Raw genomic sequence first — 8,003 nt, 5'->3', positions numbered from 1 at the left:
CCTGCGTATTTGAACCTTTTTTTTAAAAAAATCATATTTAGCCTTTTTGCTGCGTCCCAATCAGGTCCATTATTCATTTTCTGGTGACCTTGCCTTGTGTCCATGAGGGAGGTCAACATTACCGCTACATTGCCAAAAATTTCAACTCATTGCCGCTACATTTTGTAAGATTTTCGACCGATCATTACCTTTCTAATCAGAATAAGTACATATATATAAATAACTCGTAGTCAAAATTGAATTATTTAGCGTCATCTGAACATAATGGCTACCATTGAGAACTTTGTTACAAATCGAGGGAATGCCGACTTACTTATCGATGGTTATAAATTTTAGAAAAAATAAGACTTTCAAAAACTTAAAATCATGGAGATGCATTGAATAGAGTTGCAAAAGCAACTGCAAAACAGACCTCAACGAATTATTGGTATTAGATGGGAAATCTGAACATGACCACACAGAGCCGGATAGGAGAGATATTGAAAGACAGAAAATCAGACAGGCTTGTATTACTAAGAAGGCTGGAGATGAGCCTCATGAAAAACCTACAAAGTCCTATTTTCAGCTCCCCGTGGTGAGCAGGGGAAAAGGGGTATTATGCATGTATAGGTTATACTGTACACACCTAAGTGGCTGGCTAACGAAAGAGGCAATGTAGCGGTAATGTATACTTTTTGGGAGTTGAACTATGTTCAATCTCCCATGGTCATCACCTATTTAACATGCGCAGTAATTTGTGTTAATTATATAGAGCTGAAAGCGAGGCTACTGTGTCGCCCGATTTGGGTGCAAAACACAGTTTTATGTATGACGTTATCAGGACGTTACTTGGTGAGGGACAAGCAAAACTGACCCCTATAAAAAAATAAAATGGAGGCTTGTTACATAGACTTCTGCATATCAATGGAAAGATAAAATTGTGAATTTTGTAAATATCCAACTATAATACATTCATCAATTACTACTAGGGGGTATTTGACACCTGAAATATGGGGGATATTGGGTTGTTTATGCATCCATTTTCAGTGCACCTATGCATTTTTAACCCCCCTGCTCAACAAAAACAGAAAAAATCAGACAAAATAAGTTGTATGCATTTCACAGAACAAGTCCTAAGCCCCTTATTAAAAAGTCTCATAAATTTTTTTTTCTAAAAATGAATGCACATTTTTTTCTTTAAATATTAAGATAAGATTCTACTTTATGTGAATAAAAACAAAAATGATGCAGTTTTTATCTAGACTCCTATAAATAGCAGGAAAATCCCTACCCAGCATGCTTCTCTCTGGGAAAAAACCCCCTGGATTTTATACGAAACTGTGTTTAGCTACCTTAAAGGAAATAATTTTTTTTTGCAATTCACTTTTTTGTATTTAGGTGCAAAAAGGACAGAATTCCAAACATTTTGGTGCATAAATTGTTGAATTTGGTCCAGAAATGGGCAAGTAATTGTAAATTTAGTATTACATGTCTACGACATCGGTCGACGCATAAAACAGGACTTCGAAGAGAAATTCAAACCTAACCGAATCAACTCACACAATAATTTTATTTTTCTTCAATTTCAAAAACACAAAGTATGAAATATACAGTATTTGAATATCAATAAAATGTTACATTATAATTTTTTTGAAAAGCTGCCAAACAATTTTTTACAGATATTGCTAGTTTCTGTATATAAACAAGGGGGGGGGGGGGGGGGGGGGCTAATTAGAAATAGTCACTGTCTTAAATCAGAAGATTGCCTCAAAAATCTGGATGGTGTCACCCTAACTAGATACTCAATAGTTCTATGTCACATGTATATCTATACAGAAGATACATATTCTCATTTGCGATCAATTAAATTGAAGGTCATGACCTTGCGAAGCTTCCATTTTTGACATGACGTCACACTTTGATGTCACAATGCAGTTGCGTCATAATGTAAAATAACAACTTTAGCCCCTGAATCCTTATCATATGTATAAATTCTATGGAACATGTATCTAATAGGCATTATGCCTTACACAGTGTCAACTTGAGATTATATTGTGTGGTTAACTACATAAATTAAAACAAATAAAGCAATTTTCTATGAACTTACATGCAAATAAATGTGGGAAATGTCATCAAATGCTACTCCTTAAGGGTGCAAAACACAGTTTTATGTATGACGTTATCAGGACGTTACTTGGTGAGGGACAAGCAAAACTGACCCCTATAAAAAAATAAAATGGAGGCTTGTTACATAGACTTCTGCATATCAATGGAAAGATAAAATTGTGAATTTTGTGAATATCCAACTATAATACATTCATCAATTACTACTAAGGGGTATTTGACACCTGAAATATGGGGGATATTGGGTTGTTTATGCATCCATTTTCAGTGCACCTATGCATTTTTAACCCCCCTGCTCAACAAAAACAGAAAAAATCAGACAAAATAAGTTGTATGCATTTCACAGAACAAGTCCTAAGGTTTTCTTTTAGTGTGCTTTCAGGGTACATTTTCCACCTCATGAAAGAGCTACATTACCTGCTAATTGACTCATGCAATTCTGCACATGTGAAAACCGGATGTTTTGGGAGTTATCTCCCCTTATTAAAAAGTCTCATAAATTTTTTTTTCTAAAAATGAATGCACATTTTTTTCTTTAAATATTAAGATAAGATTCTACTTTATGTGAATAAAAACAAAAATGATGCAGTTTTTATCTAGACTCCTATAAATAGCAGGAAAATCCCTACCCAGCATGCTTCTCTCTGGGAAAAACCCCCTGGATTTTATACGAAACTGTGTTTAGCTACCTTAAAGGAAATAATTTTTTTTTGCAATTCACTTTTTTGTATTTAGGTGCAAAGAGGACAGAATTCCAAACATTTTGGTGCATAAATTGTTGAATTTGGTCCAGAAATGGGCAAGTAATTGTAAATTTAGTATTACATGTCTACGACATCGGTCGACGCATAAAACAGGACTTCGAAGAGAAATTCAAACCTAACCGAATCAGCTCACACAATAATTTTATTTTTCTTCAATTTAAAAAACACAAAGTATGAAATATACAGTATTTGAATATCAATAAAATGTTACATTATAAATTTTTTGAAAAGCTGCCAAACAATTTTTACAGATATTGCTAGTTTCTGTATAAACAAGGGGGGGGGGTCTAATTAGAAATAGTCACTGTCTTAAATCAGAAGATTGCCTCAAAAATCTGGACTGTGTCACCCTAATTAGATACTCAATAGTTCTATGTCACATGTATATCTATACAGAAGATACATATTCTCATTTGCGATCAATTAAATTGAAGGTCATGACCTTGCGAAGCTTCCATTTTTGACATGACGTCACACTTTGATGTCACAATGCAGTTGCGTCATAATGTGAAATAACAACTTTAGCCCCTGAATCCTTATCATATGTATAAATTCTATGGAACATGTATCTAATAGGCATTATGCCTTACACAGTGTCAACTTGAGATTATATTGTATGGTTAACTACATAAATTAAAACAAATAAAGCAATTTTCTATGAACTTACATGCAAATAAATGTGGGAAATGTCATCAAATGCTACTCCTTAAGGGTGCAAAACACAGTTTTATGTATGACGTTATCAGGACGTTACTTGGTGAGGGACAAGCAAAACTGACCCCTATAAAAAAATAAAATGGAGGCTTGTTACATAGACTTCTGCATATCAATGGAAAGAAATTGTGAATTTTGTAAATATCCAACTATAATACATTCATCAATTACTACTAGGGGGTATTTGACACCTGAAATATGGGGGATATTGGGTTGTTTATGCATCCATTTTCAGTGCACCTATGCATTTTTAACCCCCATGCTCAACAAAAACAGAAAAAATCAGACAAAATAAGTTGTATGCATTTCACAGAACAAGTCCTAAGGTTTTCTTTTAGTGTGCTTTCAGGGTACATTTTCCACCTCATGAAAGAGCTACATTACCTGCTAATTGACTCATGCTATTCTGCACATGTGAAAACCGGATGTTTTGGGAGTTATCTCCCCTTATTAAAAAGTCTCATAATTTTTTTTTTCTAAAAATGAATGCACATTTTTTTCTTTAAATATTAAGATAAGATTCTACTTTATGTGAATGAAAACAAAAATGATGCAGTTTTCATCTAGACTCCTATAAATAGCAGGAAAATCCCTACCCAGCATGCTTCTCTCTGGGAAAAACCCCCTGGATTTTATACGAAACTGTGTTTAGCTACCTTTACTCCGATGATATTCAACAGAAAACATGCATAAACATCCGCGACAAATAGTTCATGTCATTTTCTCCTGAATTAATCAAATTTTCATAATGTAAGTAAATGTAATGATAAAGTAATCTTATTTTGAATATTAGATTTCGTTCAAAGTACATATGTAAAACTAAATTATAAAGAACTTTGAAAGTTTTTGTAATGGAACTCATTTTTAGCCGGGCTCATTTCTCGTAGAGAAATGCCCGGCTATTGCGACGGTGAGCAACAGAAAATGCTGCTTCTTCACCGCCAAATTAAATTTACGAGTTAGAATATAGTACGTCTGCGCAATCACCTTTGAGGCAATACAAACACTGAATTAAACTTTCATAGTTATCTGAAATTGTCAAAAAAATAATTATAATAAAATACTTTATATCGTTTTCGATGATTAATCATTTGGTTAAAATATGCAAAAGGTTTTCATCAGGGATCCCTGTCTGCGTCATATTCTATAAATAAAGGGTGTACTAATACAAATGCGGGGGACACCATTAATGACTTGATGTACGCTTTGATGCAAAACTCCCCGCTGAGGACCCATCTGTGCATAATTGTTTGACCTTAAATAATCTTGCTGAACCAGTGTTCATTTACTTCTGTTGGTATGTAAAACCCCGAAATGATACATGTGACACATATTTTACGCTGTTAAATTATAGCTACATTTTAATTAATTTTAAAGCTTTTTAATGCTATATATGACATATATAGATATATATAATCATCTTTTCAATGTCTGAATCAGCTTGTTTTTAAACTGTCATTGCGGTCTTTGTTCATTACCCTGTAAATGAGCCCGGCTTTCAGTACTTCTGAGTACTTTGATTAGTGTAGCGTCATACACTGAAAGAGATACGAACGACAACTCTACATACTGACGGCAAACGTTAAATTTAGTCTTATTCAAAATTTTCTTGAACATTTTCTTGGTTTAATTGAATTCATTAATGCATAAAAACTTTAGGAAACATGCGTATTTATTACTAAATCAGCAGTATCACCTGCCAAAAGCGGTAAAACTAGTACTCTGTTATAAATATTAAAACCAAAAACGGACACCGATGTTTTCGTAAAATCGCGATTAAAAACAACAAAATGAAGTATATTTTTTTAATAAAAGGAAATCCTCATTTATATAACAGATAATTTGTACGCACACAAACTCTCACATACCACTGTTTTTATGTTTTGTCAATAAATATTAAATTTGTTTTTAACTTGGCATTGCTCTTTTCTTCCCAATATTAAAAGAGATTAAGTTCTGACGTACTCCATGTGTAATGTTCGTGTAATTGAAATACATGTACATTTTTATTCACAGAGAAGTTTTATAAAACAAACCTGTTAGCCCTTAAAAGGATGCTGTGTTAAAATCCACATTTTATCAACATTGATATTATTCCTGCGAAACTGAAATTTTCATAACACATGGGTAAAGGTGCCAAGGAAAAATATATTACAAATTTGAAGACTGTGAGCAGTTATATAAATGATCAACCGCCTCTAATATGAATATAATGGCAGTGTCCATGTTTTGCAATGGGAAACCCAAAATATGTGTAGGATGAAAAAGTAATAGAAGAAGCACAACGGCAATATGTAATAAAGATTCTATGAAAATTTTGTTCAGTGGTGTTTAAGAGGAGTTGCGGATAAGAGATGGGTATACCTAAAGCGTAACAAACAGATGGACGGAAATCACGATTATTAAAAACTCTCCCGCTTTTCAAGCAGGGGGTATAAAAAAGGACTAATGTAGGCAGGCAAGCATTATGGCCCATGCATTTTTTTGCTATTCAATGTCTCTGAATGTCTTTCTCAATCAAGATTGTTCCAACTCAAAAAATGTGAAACAGTTGTCTGTATTTGAAATAATAATACTGTTCACTCACTTAACCTCCCGATCAAAGATTTTATTTACACCATGTTCAACTCCCATGAGTGCTTTCAGTACTTTGATTTATGTAGCCATAACGTAAGCTTTTTTTTGTAGCGGTATTGACCATGTAGCACGGTAATGAAAATTTTGAAAATGTAGCGGTAATGATACGCACCCGTCCATGATTGTAATTATCTATCATTGGTAATTATTTGCTCAATAATTATGCGCACAATGGCGGAGTCACCGCGCCTGGAAATAACACATCGTTTATAAAGTTTTTTGATATTTATTATATGCGCCCGGATCGAGATCCGGAGCGTATATTGTTTTTGTCCTGTCTGGTTGTCTGTTTATCTGTTTGTCTATCTGTCTGTTGTCAATTTTAACCTACGCCTTGATTTTTCAACCATGAGAGTTAGAGACTTCATATTTGGTGTGCTTACCCCACTAATTAAGCTCATTCAAATGACACCAAGGTCAATGACCTTGTGACCTTGACTTTGACCTACTAGTATATGCTAAAAATAGCTTTTTCTAAATTTGTTTCAGCCGGGGCATAGTGTTTTACAAACACATCATATGAAACTGTTATTCTTTAAGAGTATAACCGGGAATTATAAATAAATCCTAAACTCCATAAGCAACGCTTGTTAAACTGAAAAGGCCAACTTTTTTTCAAGGCAAACTTCCTTTCACTTCCAATTTTTTCCTATATTTCCTTGCTATGTATATACTGTGGTAAAAAGTGGGGGGCCAACCATCTTCTCAATAGACATTTTATATACTAAAGGTAATGTTGGAGAAAAGTGGGGGGGGGGCAGCCCCCCCCCCCGGGTCCCCCCGGATGCTACGTGCCTGGTAGGCAGAGCCCTGGGTTATTCTGGCGGCTGTACTGAAGCCCACAGTGGGTCTAAGACAGGGTCTTCTTTGGGGTTGCGCGGGCGAAGCCCCCGGAAGCTGACAAGTTTTTACAAATAAGAGACGTTTTTTGTTTTATTTTAGGATACTGGACATATAAATTTTAAATAAAAAAATTTCAAATCGGGGGGGGGGGGGAGCCCGATGCGCCGCCCCTGGATTCCCTTTGAATAGGCCTATCATACAATAATCAACTCATTTAAAATTGTCAATTTTTACTTATGAAAACTTTTAAAGTATAAACATTATACTATGTGATAATTCATCGTCTTTTCTTCTTTCTGAGTGTATCATTTAATCGTTATGCTTTAATGTCGGGCTCGAGTGACATTGTTTTTAAAAATAAAAATGGCATTTGTGATGTTTTGTGGATCATAATACTTTACTTCATAGAGGCGGATTTACGTATGAATAGAATTTTTGACACATAATTTGTTTCAGTGTCGGGTTAATAATTCATTTCACTTGAATATTAAATGTAGCGAAAATAACTGAACAAAATTTTAATATTTAATATTTGAATATTGTGTACATGGACCTGAAAATTGTTCGCGAAATGCAGATGTAAAATTCACACAGGAAACAGTACAGCAAATTAGTTATATCAGAATATTTACATTCAGTGTAATTTTCCTTATGAAATCCATTAGAAATCCACGACGTTCGTATTTCTATAACACACGCGAAACCTTGTCACCGCGCGTTTATAGAATACACAGTAGGAACTATATGCATTTTCAATTACTCCCATCTTCGCTAGGTTATCACTAGATGCTATGGCGTAAAAGAAGTCGAACATGAGTTATCGTTCATAAGATGCGTAAAACGTCATCACTAGAGACCTATTCACTCGTACATGGAATATTCCACATGTGTTAAAATATATAGAAATAACATTCTTTAATAATATTTATTTGATTGGTAGTT

The 8,003-nt window shown here is 34.1% G+C and overlaps 1 long non-coding RNA gene across 1 annotated transcript; it reads right to left on the bottom strand.

The window, feature by feature from the left end:
• Positions 1-782: 782 nt before the first annotated feature.
• LOC134229020 (uncharacterized) lies at positions 783-3,697 on the bottom strand. The gene is made up of 3 exons (XR_009984117.1): positions 3,535-3,697; positions 2,087-2,200; positions 783-855 (listed from the first exon to the last, which is right to left on the bottom strand). It is a non-coding gene; the product is annotated as an uncharacterized LOC134229020 (long non-coding RNA).
• Between the last annotated feature and the right edge of the window lie 4,306 nt (positions 3,698-8,003).

The sequence above is a fragment of the Saccostrea cucullata genome, unplaced genomic scaffold, assembly GCF_032062105.1.
Source record: "Saccostrea cucullata isolate Sc308-1 unplaced genomic scaffold, CSIRO_AGI_Scuc_v1 ctg5034, whole genome shotgun sequence".
In the NCBI taxonomy this organism is placed as follows: Eukaryota; Metazoa; Mollusca; class Bivalvia; order Ostreida; family Ostreidae; genus Saccostrea; species Saccostrea cuccullata.
Note: the sequence above shows the minus strand (reverse complement) of the source record. Positions and strands in the feature narration are given on the sequence as shown.